The sequence below is a fragment of the Balaenoptera borealis genome (genome assembly GCF_965194805.1).
Source record: "Balaenoptera borealis genome assembly, chromosome: 2".
Taxonomy (NCBI): Eukaryota; Metazoa; Chordata; class Mammalia; order Artiodactyla; family Balaenopteridae; genus Balaenoptera; species Balaenoptera borealis.
In genome coordinates, this window is record NC_138867.1 from 19,748,131 (window position 1) to 19,769,416 (window position 21,286).

Below are 21,286 nucleotides of genomic sequence, written 5' to 3' on the forward strand. Positions count from 1 at the left end.
TTCAAGCATAAGATTTTTGGAGTTTACAGAAACTAAATACAAAAATCATGCTGCAAAATGAAATCTTGAAATCCTCCTACTGCTGTTTGGGAATCAGAGATAGAGTGAATATCAATAAGTCTTAAGACTTATTGTAAGCCAACTGGAAGATCTGAGCAACAAAATTGTGCAGTTTTTTCCCCCTTCCTTTAAATACAAGTATATGATTAAGAAGGGTTCCTTTCTCCGAATCTTCTCAGCCTCAAAATTTGACTTTGAGAGAAGAAGAAGAATATTGTGATGAGTAGTTAAAATGGTTGCTTTGAAATCCATTTGCTTTGAATGGTTGCTTTGAAATGGGAGGCAGCTAAATTTACGTTCTATTCTTTGAGCTGTAGCTGGCTTTTTTGAAGTCAGTCCCATGCTTGTCTGGTTCAGGGGTCAGTCAGATATTTGGGTAAAATTGATACACAGAGTTTGGGGCTTCTCCTCCCTAACTCTGTACTTTCTGCCATTTTCACCTTCAGATTCCAGAAACTATGACTGCCCTGAACTGTGTCTCCTAGTTCTCCACAAGAATGAGGCTGATTTCTATTGAAGCTTTAGCCTCCCTGTCAGATGTAACTCTGGAGTAGTCTCAGGCTAAAAGCAAAACAAACGAGAAACTCACCTTTTACCCTGTGGTCTTCTCTGTTTCTAGGTGTTAACTCCCCTCTAGTATCTGCTTTTTATATATTTATTTTTCCAGAAAATATATCCACCTTTTCTTTATTCAACTTAAATCACTGAACTACATCAAGCCAAAAAGCCCTAATATTTTACACGTTATATGCCAGAAAACATACCTCACTAGAATATTGTATAGTAGTGATTTGTTATATTTAGGCCTAGTTAGATAAAGAAACAGTATCGAGCAGAACTTTTTTAACGAAAAAAGGGAGGAAGAAGCTGCAATTTCCTATTCCTACATTAATAATGTTCATTAGAGTCGGTGTTCTTTGTGGGAAGACAAGAGAAAACTAAATATAAAACTAGAATTTATGCATTGGCCAAAATAAACAGACCTAGAGGAAAATGTTGTCTAATTAAAAGATCATTGAAAATTATTTGCAGGCTATGATATCTACAATTACTAATCATTCTTAGGTATAGTGTTCTATAGAGATTTTTTTTTTAACATAGAGATTTTCTGAGACTTGACCAGTTTCTCAAGTGTTCCTCCAGGATAAAAAATAGTAATAAAAATAAAATTAAACATTTAATCTGTTTTAAAATTTAAAAATCATTTAAAGTGAATAAGGAGCCATAGAGTATTATTTATTAAGACTGTGAGATAGCAACATTTTAGATTTAAGTACACAGAACATAATAATCCTTTGAGAAAACAAACAAAAATTTAATAGAAATGTACCATACATATGTTCAAATTAGGAAGTTTTAATTGACATGTGGTGTGGATTTTTTTCTTCATGCCTATTACTAGATTTAATATATTTTACAGTTCAAAAGATTAAATCTCTTTGTATTATTATGGTTTGACAGTAAACCTGGATTTTCAAGCACATGGGTGACAGTAATGCAACTGGAAAGTTTCAGAGATAATAATACAGACCCATGTAGAGGGTTTAATTGTCCCAGGGGGGTAAGAGACATAGGTGTACTTGCTTATTCATAGACTGGTGACAGTTTACTATGATGCTAATCCTTACTTGTTTGAATGAATTAAATATATTTAAAATGAATGGTCATGAAGGCTGAAACATTTGACGCTAACATCCTAGCAACATTTCTTAGTTTCCTGTTGGTACCGAAGTACAAAATGCTAGGAAATATCAGTGACGTTTATTGAAGCGATTTCCTTTTTCTGTACTTGTGGGTTGATACTTCCAATCAAGTGTTGCTGATTAGATTCTGAAAGCATGTAATTGATTTTCAAACTCTTTACATCCTGGTTGCTATGTTTAAACAGCCGCATGAGAAACATTTCCTGAGTCTAGGTAGATTGCTTTTTGTTTTACATGAGCAATAGCTTAAAAGGTGAGTTGACATTTAAAGAAATAAATATTCAAGCACGAGGTACATTTGAAAGTCATTAAGATTAATAAAGGTTTACAATAACATATTATCCTTAAGTGTTGACACAAATACTATGCTGTATTTATCTGACACTAATCTGTCTAACATATGAAGAATGGAAGCAATGATTTGATTTTGACCCAAATAATGATGTCATCATAACCTTTGCAAGAATGAATTAAAGCATATTCTAACCTTTTCATTATTTCACATTTTCACTACCAGAAAATCATTACTCAAAAGGGAAAGGAATGATTTTGCAACGGGGTCTTGCTTAGGGTTATATTTCAATTCCTCATAATGAAACATAAAGGACAGGAAAAAGAAGGTGAGGACATTCTATCAAATCACTACTCGCAGTTTTTGATAGGTAATACTCAGTATAGTTTAAGACTTAACCAAGAGAACAACCCATTATGTCTCAGCAGCAAATCTGTCAATATGCTGATGGAGCAGAGGCATAATATATGTTATTTGAATACTGCAACAGGTAACTTTTATTTGTAAAATGCAAGGAAGATTTTACTTTAAGGGAAAAACTTCACAACCTAAGGATTTAATTAAAAAATATCAAGTGAACAAAAATTCTGAAAGCCTGTGAACATTAAACTAGATGAAAATTACAAACTTTTAATATGAAAAATTAAGTAGATCATCCCTTGATTTGTTGAGCATAATAAAGCTTATTGAAACTAATCAAATGACATTTTTTCTTAGGAAGGTCTTTCTGATATATAGCATTGGAAACTTACTTCATTGTTCATGATCATTAAGGCTTAATTTAATTTAATTCTATTTATTTTAATATTCAAACCTTTATTAGCTTCTGACACCGGTCAACCCCACTCCTGGGAGCAGTTCCCTCCTATACTTGTAAGATCATTTAATATGTACTTCGTAAGGAAGTCTGCATTTAGACTCAGGTTTGTTTGCTTGATTAATTTGGTGAACTTAAAGACATTGCTTAGTCAAAATTCAAACAACACATGGATTCTAAATTGCTCCAAGGTAAATTCTCAATTCTATACAATTTGCTGATTTTTAAAGGGGGGAAAAAAAAGATTTTCTAACTTTTCTCCAATTGTTTCCAAGGACAATTGACAATTTAATGCTATCATTTACATGTAGGCCAAAACATGATTTGTTCCTGTCTCCTTTTCATTTAATTCAACTTAAAAAAAAAAAAATGTATTGATGGCCCACAATGAGCCAGGTTTTATTTCACTTTCCAAAGATACTTTAGTGAATCAAACAAAGATGCCTGCCTTTGTGGAGCTTATATTCTAGAAGCGATGGGGCAGCAGATAATGATAAACATGGACACATAAATGATATTTTACATTAAAAGGCCATGAGCCTTATGGAATGAAAGAACAAGGAAAGGGTTTTCAATTGTAGGCGGGGCCTGGGGGTGGATTCTACTTTTACTTAGGCTGGTATGGGTAGACCTCCTTTTGGTGATAGTTGAGCCAAAAATTTGAAGAAGTGAGGGACTTCACCCATGAAGATATTTGGGGAAAATTGACCCATTCAGAGTCAGAGCAAAATCCTAAATGTGGAACTTGTCTGGTATGTTTGGAGAAAGCTATGAAGCTAGTGTCACCGGAGAAGCAGAAGGTGAACCGGAGCTCCTGCTGCAGCTCAGTGATGTGAGATGTCTGAGAACTAAGGGAGGGGTAATCATGTGGGGCTTTTAAGTCATTTTGAAGAGTTTGGTTTATATTCAGAGTGAAATGGGAGCTAATTTAGAAAAAGACTGAACTTCTGTTTGTTAATGACAATTCTGGCTACCATATAGAGAAGTTGTGGGAGAGGAACTGGGGTCAAATCAGGTCACCTAATGATGAGGCGCTTCCTGTAATTCAGACAGGGAGTGACAGAAAATATAGCCAATCCAAATAAGTACATCTATTTCAGGAAACACCCTGAAGCATCTTTGAATAGGACACTATCTAGTTTACACACCAGTCACATCCGATATTCAAAGGATTTTATCAAGTTATCACTTTAAGTTAAGTTTGGGAACACACATTCACTCCTCTTCTGTGGAGAATGGCTTTTGGCAAGATAGTTTTAGTGCCATAACCACATTTCAGTGTGAATTCTTTGGTGTGCAGATTATATAAAATGCTTTGACGTATACTATATCAGTACACAGTAAAATCAAAGAGGAGAACTAAGCAGGGCTTAATTCATAGGCCTAGTGTTGCAAACTTCTTTCCCTTTGTCCCTCTGAAATCTGCTTCTCAGAGTTAGACACAATAGGTTGAGCAACAAGCAAGGATTAGGTATGGTTCACATATGATTCCAGAGTTGGTTTATAATCTTGAATGAGAATTGAAAAGTCAAAACCCCTTTACTACAATTCCTTTTCATGTGACTCTTGGGCATGCCATGTTTAAGAGGTACTGTGTCCCACATCCCTTTAGAAATACTAAGTATTTATCTAACTGCCATTCTCCTAGCTCTTTCTAGTCATGGTTCCAAACTGAGCCATGATTTTGAACCATCATTCAACATTTTAACGAGTATGTATTTATGTATCTAGTAGGTTTGGCCAGCCTGGCATTTTCATATGGATTCCCACATATACAGTTTAGGAAGATTACACACATTAAAATGGTTCTTCCTTCCAAAAGTCCCTGTTATATTTACTATAGAGAAAAAAAATTGGATGATCATTTTAACCCTTGCTAATGTTTTTTACAAGATTACAAAAAGTTTTATCTAATAAATAACATAAAATATGTTTTATAAAATATAGATAAATTTTACAAAATATATACAGAGGTTGTATTAGTAATTAATAATTAGTAAATAATTAATAACCAATACAAAACCAATCAGGGGGTTGCTGCTCAGATACACAATTATGAGGATAAAAACAGAACCAAAACAAACATCACTGGAATACAGACCCCCCTCAGCTCCACCACTAACTAATAGTAGGGATTGTCCTTAAGGACCTCCTGCCTCCCTCTTGCTGTCAGAATCCATTGTTAGCGACACCCTTTCTCTCTCATCCCTCCACACGTGTACAAAACTCCCAGTACAACTGTATTTAGCTGTGTTCTTTCTCATATCAGGTAAAAAGTAATATGCAAATAAACATGTAATCAAAGAGGTGAGTTATTTGTCAAATCTTGTGAGTTGCAAGGTCTTCTTAGTATGAAAGCTAAGGAGAAATTCAATGTTTATATTAGAAAAAAAATGAATTTAATTATGAAATGTAATCAGCACTCATATTCTGTGTGCCTGCTCCTTGAAAAAAGTTTTGCTAAGTCATGCCTTCAATTTCAAGACCTTACAGTTCATTGGAATGAGGAACTATGAATAGATATGTGCACATCACTAACTCCAGTATAAGACACTGGGAGAGAAGAGCTGGAAGGTAGCACTATAATGCCCTAGATTGCACTAGACATTAGATCTTTACCCATAGGATACCCATTTCATTTTACTAAATGGCTCTCTATAAACCTAGTGAAATGAATGATTTGCCAGATATTGTAAAGAGGGTAGAACTACAGGATTTTATAGTGTAGGTTCAAACTCTTTGCCTGACTCTCATACTTTATAAGCTAGTCTCTTGCAGCCTTAACACAATGATGTTAAAAGCAAAGCAGCTACAAATTCCCTACCGTCCTGTGCCCCCGTATCTCCAACCAGGAGTCGCTGAGAGGACAGAGCAAAGCGTCACCCTGCTGAATAGCAATTACTGCTTCTGTAATACCTATAATAACTGGCCCTAGTTTATAAAATTGAAACAAATTGCTTACAAGTAATTATTCTCAAGCAACATAAATAGTTTAAAGCTATTGCATCTGAAAAGTTAATTACCCTGAGTGCAACTCAGCATAATTTTCTTTTATAAAATATTTTATATTAAAAACCAGGCTGTTCACTAATGTCAGACAAAGGATTGTTCCCTTTGTGACAAGTTCACTTTTAATTTGCTTTTATTAATTATTTACTGATCCTATTCATAAAGAAAAACTGGAAATATATTACATAGCCTTTTATTTTTGGACATTGAGATATATTTAGAACTAAAGAGGAAATGAAGGAAGTAAATGTTCTTGTAATTCTTCACTCTCTGGCCGCTTCTATTCCAGAGACAGGAACAGCCCCCAAGACCACACTGTGAATTAGTCTGAGAATATCAACTGGGCTCAGAAACTTCCTCTCCCCCACCCTCCAGCAAAACACATTTTATAACCAATCTTAACGAGCTGCAGTCTAGTGACTGTCAGTGGTCATACCAACCACTGCAGTCTAGTGACTGTCAGTGGACAAATTAATTTACCTTAAAGCATAGTTAAGTGGTAATAGCAGTGCTGTTTTCTCAGAGAATGTTTGCATGTCAGTAGGGACTCCAGGTTACCCCAAAGGAATTGACAATTAATAGTGAAGCTATACAAATGGCACTGATCAGAAATACGTATACAAATGGGACAGTATTAAGGTATATATATTTTTTCTACATATATTTGCTCCTACAATTTCAATTAGATAATGATTTTCTGTTTTCTTTCTCAATGGACATTTGTTGTAGGAAAGCAGAAAAAAGCAGCTTAAAGCCAAAGACTTTTCCAGTATTTTATAAAATCTGAAATTGAATAAAGAGGTAGGTGTTCCACATTAGAAATAAAGAGGATGATAACTTTGGGAAAGACAAGCCAACAATTGGCTGGTTTTCCCCAAGGATGAAAGCAGGTTGGAAGAACCTGAGGATTGTGAGAGTCATGAGCTGACCTCCACCTGTTTGTGGGGAGGAGGCTGGGGGTGAGCTCGGGCTTATGGAAAAGGATGGAACTGAGCAGTGTGGACGCTGGATCCCCACCCAGGAGCATCTGTATTGACCTAGTTCCTGAGCACGGCCCAGAAGCAACAGAGCTAATGGGAATGTGTCCTATAATACCTTGGGGCCATGTAAACATGTAAAGCACTGCGTTGTGCTGGAGTGGAAGTGTGCGCCCCAGTAACTGAGTTTAAATTGTACTTCTCCCATTCCTAGTAACTCTATTTGTGCATCCACACTCCAATCTCTCAGCTTCTGTCTTTCTAGGTGTCTCCTTGAGCACTATACATCACAGCAGATGCAAAGCAGGGTGTGATACATCTTTCTGGAGCATCAAGTTTTTTTTGTTTTTTTTTAAAAGTATTTATTTATCTATTTATGGCTGTGTTGGGTCTTAGTTTCTGTGCTAGGGCTTTCTCTAGTTGTGGCAAGCGGGGGCCACTCTTCATCGCGGTGCGCGGGCCTCTCACTGTCGCGGCCTCTCTTGTTGCGGAGCACAGGCTCCAGATGCACAGGCTCAGTAATTGTGGCTCACGGGCCCAGCTGCTCCGCGGCACATGGGATCTTCCCAGACCAGGGCTCGAACCCGTGTCCCCTGCATTGGCGGGCAGATTCTCAACCACTGCGCCACCAGGGAAGCCCGAGCATCAAGTTTATTAACTAGAATTGGAAGAACCAAGGAGTCCTTGGAACAAGAACTATCCCCCTCCCCCACCAACACGGAAGACAGAAGAGTGGGGGAGGGGAGACGTGACCCAGGAATGACAGTCCAGTCTCTGAAGTTTCACCCAGGTGGGGGTTGAGGGGCAGACCTGCAGCCACGGTGGCCTCGCTTTCGGTCGCCCGGGCTGCTCCGGACCATCCTCTGAGCTGGCCAGGGTCTTGGATACGATGCTTCTGAAGGCCGCGCAGAGAACACCCTCATCTTCCACTGGACCGGGCCCCAGGGAGCACGGCGGCCTGACCTTCCTGCCTCGGTCATGCATGGGGTTCACATGGGCTCATTTTATTATGACGCCTCTTGCTGGGCAGCTTGCAACAAAGATGTTTCAAAACAAAGTTCCAGATTCTCCTAGCCACCCCTTGCTTTTTCTGGCTGTGGCCAGAGGGAGTGGATGAGGACACACTCTCAGGCTGCCCAGTGTGGGAGGACCCTCCAGTGTTGGACACACCCGGGGGGCAGCTGGTTCCCTCTGGGGCTCCAATCCTGCTGCTGGTGGAGGGGGATGTCCCAGTGCCACACTGGGGGGCTGGGCTGGGGGTGGCAGTCCTCGCCTCCAGGCTGGGTGGGGGACAGGCAGACTCACCGGTCTTCTGCTCCGCCTGCTGGTCTTCCTGCAGCTGCACGTTTTCTCCCTGGTAGAGCCACCTGCTTTTCAGGGGGGACACCACAGGGCTTTGAGAAGGCTCAAGTTCACTGCCGCTGAGGTCCCCGCGACAGAAGGGCCTCACAGTTACGATGGAGGCCCCTACCTGGGGTTTCTTGGCGCTCACACTGCCTGTTCCAGCATCCTGGATCTGGTCGCAAGTCAAGCCCGGAGTCGTCACCGTTGTCACCTTCAGGTCCTCTTCACAGGGTGGCTGGAGTGGCTCCTTCTGGCCCATGTTTAACCAAGCATGACTCATGAGGTCAGGTAAGGTGCCTCTGTCACTGGGGTTGAGGGCAATCATTTTTTGTAATAGATCCCTTATCTCCAAAGACAGATAAGGTGGGATGTGGTATTTCCCTTTTAGGACTTGCTTCCGCAGCTCCTGGTAGTCTTTTCCCCAAAAGGGCTGGCACCCAGTTACCATGGCGTAGAGCACTACTCCCAGGCTCCACACGTCCACCGCAGGGCCGCTGTAGCTCTGCCCCAGGAAGATTTCCGGGGCAAAGTAAGGGGGTGTGCCGCAGATTGTGTCCATTTGTCCAGAGTCATCACACTTGTTGCTGAGGCCAAAGTCTGTAAGTTTGATATTCATCTTGGAATCAAAGAGGATGTTCTCTGGCTTCAGGTCCCGATGCACGATGCCCCTCTGGTGGCAGTGCTGCAGGGCGGAGAGCAGCTGCTGGAATGGGCCTCGGGCCTCCACCTCTGTCATACGGCCATGGATCTTCAAATAGTGGTACATGTCCCCCCCACTGAGGTACTCCATCACCAGAATAAATGCCTCCTCTGTGTTAATCGCCCCCAGCAGTTTTACAATATTGGGGTGATTCAGGAGCTTCATACCGCACACTTCCCGGAAAAGTGCCTGGACACTTGTGACGCTCTGACGCCTTTTCTTAATCACCTTGAGAGCCACCTGTGTCCCAGTCAGAATGTGCCGCGCCAACTTCACTTTACCGAAGGTGCCTTCACCAATGGTGCGGAGGATCTCAAAGCCATCAGTATGAGCCTCCTTGTCAGCAGAGTTGGCTGTGAGGCCCTGCATCATGGTGACCTGCTAACTACACTGACTGACAGCACTACCTAGAACGCTAACTACGCTAACTAACAATGCTAACTGTACTAACAGTGCTAAGTGTGCTGTCTCTACTAACAACGCTAACTACGCTAACTGTACCAACAGCGCTAACTAGCACTAACTACACTAACTATGCTAATCAAGTATTAACTACACCAGCTATGCTAACTATACCAACAGTACTGACTATGCTAACTGTACTAATCTAGCAATACTAACTAAAATTAAGATACAAATGAGAAAAAGAAGAAAGGAAGAAAAGAAAGCAGAAGAAATGGAAAAGAAACACCAAAAAATTGAGAAGAAAAAATTTAAAACTAAAAGAAATGATAAAGAGAGAAAAATGAGAAAAAGGCAAAGAAGAAAGAAAAATGAGAAAGATAAAAAAGAGTAGAGAAAAGAGAAAAATAAATCAACAAAATGGCAGAAACAAGGAAAAAACAAGCTAACTGTAGGTCCAAGGCCGTCAGGTCACCAAAAGCAGCTTCCTGGGCTCTAAGGACCAAAAACCTGGGCCCAGCTGCCCCTTTTACAGGGCTCTGTGAAGTACATCACAGTGGTGCACTCTGAGGTCAGAGCAAGAAATGGACGCATCACAGCTGGGGGTAAACCACAGGGGTTTTCTCACTTCTTGAGTTCAAGGCCCCTTTACACTTAGGAAAAAGGATCCCAAAGAAATTTTTCTTTACGTGTGTTATTAGATATTGGTATTCACTTTGTTATAAATTAAAATCTGTAGGATACTTCAGTGGCCTTTTTATTTCTCGTTTGAAAATCTGTAATAATTTTAAAGACCTCATAATGTCTACACTTGAAATATTCAATTCCTTTTCCTTAAATTCTGGTCTCAAAATAATGTTACAACTTAACTGACTTCACGATACTATACAAAATGTTCTGCTGCATAAGACACGATAAGGTACATTATGAAAGTTCTATGAAGCTGAGAGAAGATTTGCCAGGAAGGTCTTGAGCAGATTTCTCATCAGGAGCCTCGGAGGCCAGATGGCATGGCTCAATGTACTTCAAGTGTTGAAGGAAAGAAACCATCAACCAAGAATCCTATATCTAGCAAAACTTTCCTTCGAAAATGAGGGAGAAATCAAGACATTCCCAGTTAATCAAGAGTTCTTAACCACCAGACCCGCCTGCCACAGGGAGTTCTTCAGGTTGGAGTCAAGGACCCTGCACAGTAGCTCAAAGCCTTATGAAGAAATAAAGACCTCTGGCAAAAGTAGATAGACGGGCGATGAGAAAAGCTAATCCTGTTGTAACTTTGGTTTGTAGCTCCACTTTTTGTTTTCTATTTGATTTAAGAGACTAATATATAATAAAACACACCACACACATAGAGATCAAAAAAAAAAATCTATACCTAAAGCTATTACTAGAATTAAAAAATTTCACACATCTTATTAATATATACACTTGATGAAAAAAGCGTTGAAAATCAGCATCAATATTGATATAACTATTTAGGAATTTAGATTACATGTTCCCCTATGTAATTCAATTAATATTTGGGAGAAAATTAGGAGATAAAAATTCTTTGAAATCTTAACATTTCATTATAAAAAATAACCTTAATAATTACATAAATGAAGTAGAACTTTGGTGTGTAGATTTCTATCTACATATACATGGAAAATTATGAAATATATACAAACATGTACACACAGAATGGCCTTTACATATTCTATGAAAAATTCGTTCCCACCAACTAATGTATCACGGAAAAAAATTTCCAGAGGAGATATAGATAGATAGATAGATAGACAGACAGACAGACATGGATATATGTATCTATGTTTGCCTCTATAGACCCTTACGAGTAGTTGACATTATGGATGGTTCTACTAATTGACTCTTCTCAAATTTCTCCATGTAAGTTTGAGATAAACATGTAGGACAGCTTTCTTACCATGTGGGTAGTAAATGGGAGCAACAAGGACTATTGAAGGAGAACACAGCACATTGCTGCGTTAGTCTACTGAATATACTAAAAGGAGAAATTGAACCATCCCCATGTCAATCCTTGGGGATTAAGCAGAAGAACAAGGTGTTTACGTTACTCAAGTTTCAAACAAGCGAACAAACACCTCAGCACTTCCAGGTAACTACATTTCCACAAAAACTCCTATGAACATGCCAATAAGTCCAGAGCATCAAGAACTATGGCTAAAGAGGCCTTATGAGGCACTCAAAGACCTCACTTAGCCTAGAGTAAGTGGTTATACAGACTAATCCTTCTGTAACCCAAGTGAGGGGTGGAGAAGAAGCACTTCCTCATAGCATACGGCAGTGGTGATGGACAGAGAATATGCAAGGAATGAACTCTTAATACTGGCATCTTGTAGGCACACAGAGTACATAGATCATAGGAACAATGAGAAAAGAAACCTTTAGTTCCTTTAATTGGCTGAATTCATTAGAGGCTAGTATGGTTTAGACAAAAAAAAAAAAAAAAAAAGAGGCTCTTTCTAGCACAAGAGTTGGAAGATTGGTGGCCTATTTCAGTAGTTCTTATATAATCCAAACTCAGGTGAACAAGTGTTAGAGACAATATACTTTTATTATTATCAATCTTTGTAGGAGAGGCATAAACCCAGTCTGATTATATTTGAAAAAAAACTACTGTGATAATACTTCCCTTCCATGTGTTGGAGTATAATCTGCCATAATATATTTGGAGAAAATCTGGAATTTATCATATTCACAGTGAAAAAAAGAACAATCTGCCAGGGATTGGGGAGGGGAGGAGGGAAGGATGAACAGCTAGAGCAGACAGGATTTTTAGGGCAGTAAAACTATTCCACATGATGTGGTGGTAATGGTGGGTACATAACATCATGCCTTTGACAAAACCCACAGAACTGTAGATCACAAAGAATGTGAGCCCTTAAAATAACTGACTTTATTTTATAACAATGTATCAATGTAGGTTCAATTTTAACGTGCTTACCACACCAAGGCAAGATGTTAATAATGAGGGCAAGGGAAGGAGTGGGAGGGGGAGTATATGGGAACTCTGAACATGCTGCTCAAGTTTTCTGCAAGCTCAAAACTATTCTAAAAATAAATTCCAATAATTCAAAAAATGTAAAGGGAATAAGAAAGGCATATTAAGTTAATACTAAACTAAAAACTTTGGAGTAGGCATATTAATTTCAACAAAGCTGATTTAAGAATCAGCTTGGGACACCTGGAAACAAAGGGCACGGTTAGCCCCTACAGCCAGTGCTGCTTTACAAGATTTGGACTAAACACATAACTGAGTCTTTTGCTCCATGTGGGAGTGAAGAAAAGTGTAGGAGGGGCCTTGCCTCCAGCCTTACAGTGAGCTCCCTGAGGGGTTGTTCTCTATCTTGTTTCACACTGAGACTGTTTATTGGTGACATTCTTTCTGGGTCAAAACCATTCCAGTGGGGGTAAGCTGAGACAAGTGAGAGAGTGTCATTGACATATAGACACTACCAAATGTAAAATAGATAGCTGGTGGGAAGCAGCCGCATAGCACAGGGAGATCAGCTCGGTGCTTTGTGACCACCTAGAGGGGTGGGATGGGGAGGGTGGGAGGGAGGGAGATGCAAGAGGGAAGAGAAATGGGAACATATTGTATATGTATAACTGATTCACTTTGTTATAAAGCAGAAGCTAACACAGTATTGTAAGGCAATTATACTTCAATAAAGATGTTTAAAAAAAAAAAAAAAAGATGTTAAAAAAAATTTTTTTTAATTAAAAATACCAAGGAAAAGGTGGGACATTACATATTAATAAAAGTATCAATTCTCCAAAAAGACATAAAACTCCTAAAGTTGTGGAATCTGACATCAAGCTTTCAATATATGTGAAGCAAAAACTGATAGATCAAGTAGGTACAGAATCAGTAAGGATAGACTTGACCTGGACAGTAATAGCAATCAAACTAATATAATTGGCATTTATAGAATACTCCACTCAACAACAATAAAATATACATTTTTCTCAAACTCATGTGGATCACAGAGAAGAGTCTCAAGAGGAATTTTAAAAAGCAATTATATAGAAATAAAAATTTAAAAAAAATTGTAGATACAGAGAAAGCAGTGCTGAGAGGAAAATTAAGTGCATATATTCAGAAAGAAGAAAGATCTATAATCAGTAATCTGAGCTCCACCTCAGGAAACTAGAGAATGAAGAACAATTTAATATTAGTGTAAGCAGAAAGTAAAAAGAAATAATACATATGTGAGCATAAGTTATTGAAACTGAAAACTTTAGTAGAGAAAATCAATGAAACCAAAAACTTCTTTGAAAAGACCAGCAAAACTGATAAACCTCTAGCCAGGTTAACAGAAAAAGAAAAGAAAAGAAAAAATAATTACCAATATCAGAAATTAAAGAGACGTCATCCTGACCTGTTTCATGAATGTTAAAAAGGCAGTAAAGAACAACAAGCAGAACTCTATAATTTAGATGAAACAGAATGATTTTTTCACAGACACAAATGCTTAAAACTTACACAAGGAGAGACAGGTCATCTGATCAGGCCCATATCTATTAAAAAAAAATTGTATCAATAATCAAAAACCTTCCAAAAAAGAAACCTTCAGTTCAGATAGTCACCGGTGAATTTTACCAAATCAAAAGAAATGGTGCCAATTACCACAATCCCTTCCAGAAAACAGAAGCTGAGGAAACTCATTCTATGAGGTCAGCATTACAATAATACCAAAACCAGACACAAGCATTACGTGAAATAAAAATATTTATATATCATGTTAAGAAGTTGAAAACTTTCTCACTAAAATCCAGAAAAAAGGAAAGATATTCTCTTTTACTCTTCCTACTCTCCGTTTTACTGAGATTTTTAGCTAGTACGTTAAAACAAGAAAGAAAAAAAAAGAGAAAGTATTTGGCTTGGAAAGGATTAAATAAAGCTGTCTATACTTGCAGATGACATGATTGTCTCTGCAGAAAAATATAATTTTGGAAAATTATGGAAATAATAAAGGACTATAACAAGGTCACAGGATTCATGGTTTAGTATATATTCTTGTGTATATGCTATACATACATATATATGTATTTTGTATATATACCGTACATATAAATATAAACACACATACATTTAATAAGTCAATGAAATTTGAAATTAAAACATACCATGTTGGGCTTCCCTGGTGGTGCAGTGGTTGAGAATCTGCCTGCCAATGCAGGGGACACGGGTTCGAGCCCTGCTCTGGGAAGATCCCACGTGCCGCGGAGCAACTGGGCCCATGAGCCACAACTACTGAGCCTGCGCGTCTGGAGCCTGTGCCCTGCAACAAGAGAGGCCGCGATAGTGAGAGGCCCGCGCACCGCGATGAAGAGTGGCCCCCGCTTGCCGCAACTAGAGAAAGCCCTCGCACAGAAACAAAAACCCACCACAGCCAAAAATAAATAAAATAAATAAATAAAATAAATTTCTAGTTAATATTAAAAACAAAAAAAAACATACCATGTATATTGTACCATAAAGATGAAGTACTTAAATATAAATCTAACAAAATATGTATAGGAACTATATGTGCAAAACTATAAAATGCTGATAAAAGAAACCAAAGATTAAATAAATCAAGAGTTATTCTGTGTATACTGACTGGAAAAATCAATATTATTAAGATGTTTATTCTTCTTAACTGTATCTATATATTCCATGCAATTCCAATCAAAATTCCAGTGAGCTATTTTCTTGATATTGACACACTAATATCAAGTTAATGTGGAAAGGAGAAAGACCTAAAAGAGCCAAAACAATAATAGAAGATTAACAGCATAGCTGTAGTGCTAACAATTCCTGATTTCAAGAATTACTATAAAGCTACAGTAATCAAGAGAGCATGATATTGGCTCAAGAATAGACACATAGATCAATTAAACCATATAAACAGCCCAGAAGGAGATGCACAGAAATGCAGTCAACTGGTATTTCACAAGGGACAAAGACAATCAAGAGAGAAATAGATGAATGGATAAACAAAGTGTGGTACATTCAAACAGTGCAATATTATTCAATGAAGAAAAATAAATGAACTAAAATGCCATGAAAGGATATGGATGAATATTAAATGTATAGGGTAAAATGAAAGAAGCCAGTAGCAAAAGTCTACATACTGAATTATTCCACTTATATGACATCTGGAAATGACAGAACCTATAGGCATGGTAAATCAGTAATGGCCAGTAGATTAAAGAAGGGCTAGAAATGATGATGAAACACAGGGAATATGTTCAGCGTTTCAAAACAATGCTGTATACTTTCATTGCAGATACATGACACTAAGCATTTGTAAAATTCCATAGAGCTTTACAGCTCAAATAGTAAATATTAATATAAACAAATTTAAAAAAATCATTTAAGAGGTCAGGGGAATCCAGGATGGGTGCAGAATGTAACTCGGGGCTGGGTATATGGGAACTGTCTGTATTACCCTTTCAATTTTTCTATAAATCTAAAATCTTTTCTAAAAACAAAAACTTATTTTTAAAAAATTCTGCAAGACACAAATAGAATACATTCAAAGAAAGTCACATCATAGTCAAACATCATAAATGAAAATAATATTTAACCAGAAAATAAAAAGATACATTATATTCTGGCACAACAATAAGAAGAATGAGAGCTAACATCATCAGAAACAAGTGAAGCCAGAGATAATAAAATCATATATTTAATGAAATTATAGGAAAAATGTGTAACCCCCAAATTTTATATCTACTAATAATTTTGTCCCAAAATTAAGGTTAAATAATGAAATTTTCAAATAAACAAGAACAGGCAGAATTTGTTGCTAGCTGAACCAGACTGCAAGGAATACTGTTGATAGCGCTTCAGATAAGACAAAGAAAACCAAACCAAACCAAAACAAACAAACAAAAATGAGCACAAATTTACTGATGTACGTATCTGCAGGAAGAAATGAAGATCACCGGAAAGGGAAATTGTGAATTTAACTATAAAATAATATTTATAAAATATATTAAATAGTTACTAACTCTTTGAAGAAAAAACTACACTGCGGATACATAACACATAATAGAAGGAGAATGAGTGACAACTAAAGTACAAAGGACAAAACAACAATACATGGTATTTTACTTACAATAATGGCTAATGGGCATAATTTAAGTCACTTTGAAAAGTGAAAGATTAAAAAGCTGAATTTAGAAAATAACCAGTAATAACACAAAGCAACATACATTTAAAACATTGACAGAATTAACAGGAGCTACAGAAAAATATACAATGAACCACAGCTATTTCAAATAGGATTTTCTCATAATTAAAAACAAAAAAATCAGTAATGCTATAAAAGCTTTATTTTTTATTGAAGTAAAATTGATGTATACCATTATAAAAGTTTCCGGTGTGCAACACTGTAATTCAATACACAACGGGATCATCATCAAAAGTGTAGTTATCATCCATCACCACAGAGTCGATCCCTTTTACCCATTTTGCCCACCTCTCAACCCCTTCTCCTCTGCTATATCTGTTCTAGATATAAAAGTTTTAAACTATATTATTATCTAACTTACCTAACAGAAATTTATAGAATACTACATCTGGCAGCTAAAATACATAGTCTTTGGGGCTATAAAACAAGTCTCAATAAGTCACAAAGGATCATATGTTCTGTGAACATACATAAATGAATAAGTGTTTTCGCGAAGAATAATGAGATAATCTTATGTGTTTGAGAATTAGCAGTACGTGTCTAAATTAACACTTCTTTAAAAAAATGCAATGGGAATTTAAAATATATTATTGACAGTATGGAAATAGAAATTTCCCTTATCAAAACTTATATGATTGAGGCAAAACAGTCTTTGGATATACTTTATCATTTAAATATGAAAGTTTAAAAAATCAATAAGCTAAGCCTCCATCTCAAGATTCTAAAAAGGAAAAAGGAAAATTTAAAACCCAGAGGAAGAAGAAGGATAAAAAGTAGAATGATGAGAACAAAGATCAAAGATATAAAATAGAGAAAAATAACAAAGCCATAAGCTTTAATCTTTGAAAGTTTAACAAAATTGATAAACTCTGTAGTAGTAGAATAATACCCCCTCCCAAGTTGTAAAAGTGTTATTTCCCAGAACCTGGGAATATGTTCCCTTACATGGCAAAGAGACATTGCAGATGCAGTTAAGTTAGGATCTCCATAGCGTTTCCTGAATTACCCTGGTGAGCCAGTGTAATCACAAAGGTCCTTATTTTGAAAAAGAGTAGACGAGGGAAGCAGAAGTGTCGGAGTCAGAAAAGGAGATGTGACAGTGGAAGCAAAGTGAGAATGATTTCATTTCAGGCTGTAAGTATGGAAGGGGGCCAGTAGCTGAGGATTGGGGAGAGCCTCTAGAAGCTGAGAAAGGCAAGAAAATGGATTCCCAGAATGTGCAGAAGGAATGGGGTCCTGTAAACATTTTAACTGTAGCTTAGTTAGACCTATTTTGAACTGTGATCTCCAGAACTGTAAAATAATAAATTTGTGGTGTTTTAAGTCACTAAGATTGTGTTAATTTGTTACAGCAGCAACAGGAAACTAAGAGAAACCCTTAGCAAGACTGATAAAAAATGTAAAGTACACACAAATTAACGTTAACTGAAAGCAATATAGTGGTGCCAATACACATATTTTCAAATTAAAGGAGAATAAGAGAATAGTGTATTTCCTTCTTGATTTTCAATACTGTATTTAGCAGAAACCAACTTTATTTATTAGCATAAGGACATAGGGGCGACAATGAAAAACAACAATCATAAGGAGAAAAAAGAAAAGAAAACAAAATGTACTATTTAATTAATTGTAAATGGATTAAAAAAATCATCCATTTTTAATTTGCTGTTTGTTAACTTTTTTTTTTTAACAGCTTTATTGGAGTATAATTCCTTTACAGTGTTGTGTTAGTTTCTGCTGTATATCAAAGTGAATCAGCTATACATATACATATAGCCCCAGATGCCCTCCCTCTTGCCTCTCCCTTCCCCCGTCCCTATCCCACCCCTCTAGGTGGTCACAAAGCACGGAGCTGATCTCCCTGTGCTTGAGTATCCTTTTAAAACAGCAAGATGTCCGGATCCTAATATCAATAAAACAAATTAGGACAATAAATGACTCCATTAAAATAAATCTGTTGCCCATAAATTTTCTAGCAATTAATATAAATCAACTTTATTATAAATTGTATAGTACACTCCTGCCAAATTGAGAACTATATATTTTATTTCCATCTGTATTTTGAAGTGTGAATACTAGAAAATTAGCTTTAATAAAAGCTCAATTAATCTAAGTAATAATGCCTAAATATCTCTTGGTGTGAAGGGTCTTGAAACACATGATTTTCCATCCCAATGCCAGTTTTGTCTAATCATCTTATGGGCAAAATTTATGTCATATTTTTGCTTTGAAAAATCTATTTGGAACAAAGAAAACTATAGTTAGGCAACAATTCCTGTATTGTTGAAAATTAGCAACTGTTATCACAACAACAACAATAAAATGTACTTTGACTCCAATGTAATTTTGTACTTAATTTTTCTCTTAATTTTCAAGAACCATTTTTTATTAAACCCATATAAGAAAATTTACTTATCGGTGTTATTTATATTTAATTTACAAGAAGACTGAAGCAACAGTTATGTCACTATTATATATTGCTTAAATTTTTTCACTGATTTTATGTTAGAGTTATTTGGAAAGTTTATAGTCCTTAAATTTCGATTAATGTCCTCACATTTTGTTGCATGTGTGCTCAGTTCTCCCAAAAATTATTTGAACTTGACCACTCTGAATATAAAGCTGGCATTCAAGTCAATCAAAAAATTACTTATGTCTCTGGTGAAATGTCTATTTACGTCTTCCGCCCATTTTTTAATTGGATTGTTTGTTTTTTTTGATATTGAGCTGCACGAGCTGTTTGTATATTTCGGAGATTGATCCTTTATCTATTGTTTCACTGGCAAACATTTTCTCCCATTCTGAGGGTTGTCTTTTCATCTTATTTATGGTTTCCTTTGCTGTGCAAAAGCTTTTAAGTTTAATTAGGTCCCGGAAGACATACAGATGGCCAAGAGGCACACAAAAAGATGCTCAACATCACTAATTATTAGAGAAATGCAAGTCAAAACTACAGTGAGGTGATACCTCACACCGGTCAGAATGGCCATTATCAAAAAATCTAGAAACAATAAATGCTGGAAAGGGTGTGGTGAAAAGGGAACCCTCCTGCACTGTTGGTGGGAATGTACGTTGATACAACTATGGAGAACAGTGTGGAGGTTCCTTAAAAAACTAAAACTAGAACTACCATATGACCCAGCAATCCCACTACTGGGCATATACCCTGAGAAAAGCATAATTCAAAAAAGAGACATGTACCACAGTGTTCACTGCAGCACTATTTACAATAACCAGGACATAGAACTAACCTAGATGGATAAAGAAGATGTGGCACCTATATACAATGGAATATTACTCAGTCATAAAAAGAAACGAAACTGAGTTATTTGTAGTGAGGTGGATGGACCTAGAGTCTGTCATACAGAGTGAAGTAAGTCAGAAAAAGAAAAACAAATACGTATGCTAACGCATATATGGAATAGATTCCATATATGCAATCTAAAAAAAAAAAAAAAAAAAAAGGTACTGATGAAGCTAGTGGCAGGGCAGGAATAAAGATGTAGACATAGAGAATGGACTTGAGGATATTGGGTGGGAAGGGAAAGCTGGGGCGAACTGAGAGTAGCATTGACATACATACACTACCAAATGTAAAACAGTTAGCTAGTGGGAAGAAGCAGCACAGCACAGGGAGATCAGCTCGGTGCTTTGCGATGACCTACAGGGGTGGGATAGGGAGGATGGGAGGGAGGCTCAAGAGGGATATGGGGATATATGTATGCATATGGCTGATTCACTTTGTTGTACAGCAGAAACTAACACAGTATTGTGAAGCAATTATACTCCAATAAAGATCTATTTAAAAATTACTTAGGATTTAAGTGAAATTCATTAAGACTAAGTACTTAATGAAAATTAGCAAGGTCTTTTATCTCTCTTTAGAAACAAATATCCATTTTTACCTTTACTTGATATATCTGAAGTAACATATATAGATTTGCCTTTGAATATTACATTTCTTCCATCTGGTCCACTACTATTTTGGAAAGCTTGGCCCTTTCTGAGTGAGAAACATAAGATTTGAAATGATTAAGGTCCATTTATAACATTACTATTTGCTTAAATTTTATATCATTATCTGTCATTATTGAGTAGAATGCATCACCCCTGAAGGAGGCATATGAGTCTAACGGTAAAAATATAAGGATGAGGCATATATTTAGGTCATGGATAACTCAGCAGGTAATGAAGAACGGAGTAGGCATTTAAAATCCCCTACATTTGAAAATCTTGTAAGCCAAAAGATGATTCTTAAACTACAGAAAATGTTATGTGTTTATCTAGTTGCTTGATATTGTTTTTTGTCACTTTTTATTGAATAATGGACATTGTGTGTAGAATAGTGCTGACTGAGGTCAGAACAAGAACATGGACCCAAACTGTCTCTCCTCCCAAGCCCACTGAAAGCAAGATGACAATGGAGACTTAGATAATGATTCTGTTAAGGTCAGCCTCCTGGACTGACCTCAGGGCCAGGGAAAGAAATGTAGCAGTAAATGAAAAATAACCAGGACATATTTCCTGGACAGTCATTTAAAAATGTAAGATTTCACAAAATATTACATGATATCATTTTACTATCTTGTTGTAAATGTGTAACTTCTCTCTTCTAATGGGACAAACAGAACTTTCCAACACCAAGCTAGCAAATCATTACATTTCATTAATCTCATTTTTTCTGATAGAAAAAAATATATATATTAATAAGGCCAATAACCAAAATTTCCTTGAGCAGCAAGTGAAATTATAAAAGTAATTTTTGCAAATAAACTCATAA

The 21,286-nt window shown here is 36.8% G+C and overlaps 1 protein-coding gene and 1 pseudogene across 11 annotated transcripts in view; both read right to left on the minus strand.

Moving 5' to 3' along the window:
- The window catches only part of LOC309623716 (uncharacterized protein), a 451,333-nt gene that overhangs the window by 272,840 nt on the left and 157,207 nt on the right, over positions 1-21,286 (minus strand). For 3 of the 10 annotated variants that reach the window (XM_082380838.1, XM_082380835.1, XM_082380839.1), the window contains exon 1: positions 14,453-14,600. The exons of 5 other annotated variants lie outside the window; for them this stretch is intronic. The gene's annotated coding sequence lies outside the window, so the exon portion shown is untranslated. Of the gene's footprint in view, positions 1-14,452; positions 14,608-21,286 lie in introns of those variants that run through there. 2 more of the 10 variants (XR_014241486.1, XR_014241492.1) reach the window with 1 other exon arrangement.
- Positions 5,997-21,286, minus strand: part of LOC309623710 (serine/threonine-protein kinase MARK2 pseudogene) — a 63,571-nt pseudogene continuing 48,281 nt past the window's right edge. Inside the window, exon 2 of the transcript in view lies at positions 5,997-9,393. The product of the transcript in view is annotated as a serine/threonine-protein kinase MARK2 pseudogene (transcript). The remainder of the gene's footprint in view (positions 9,394-21,286) is intronic.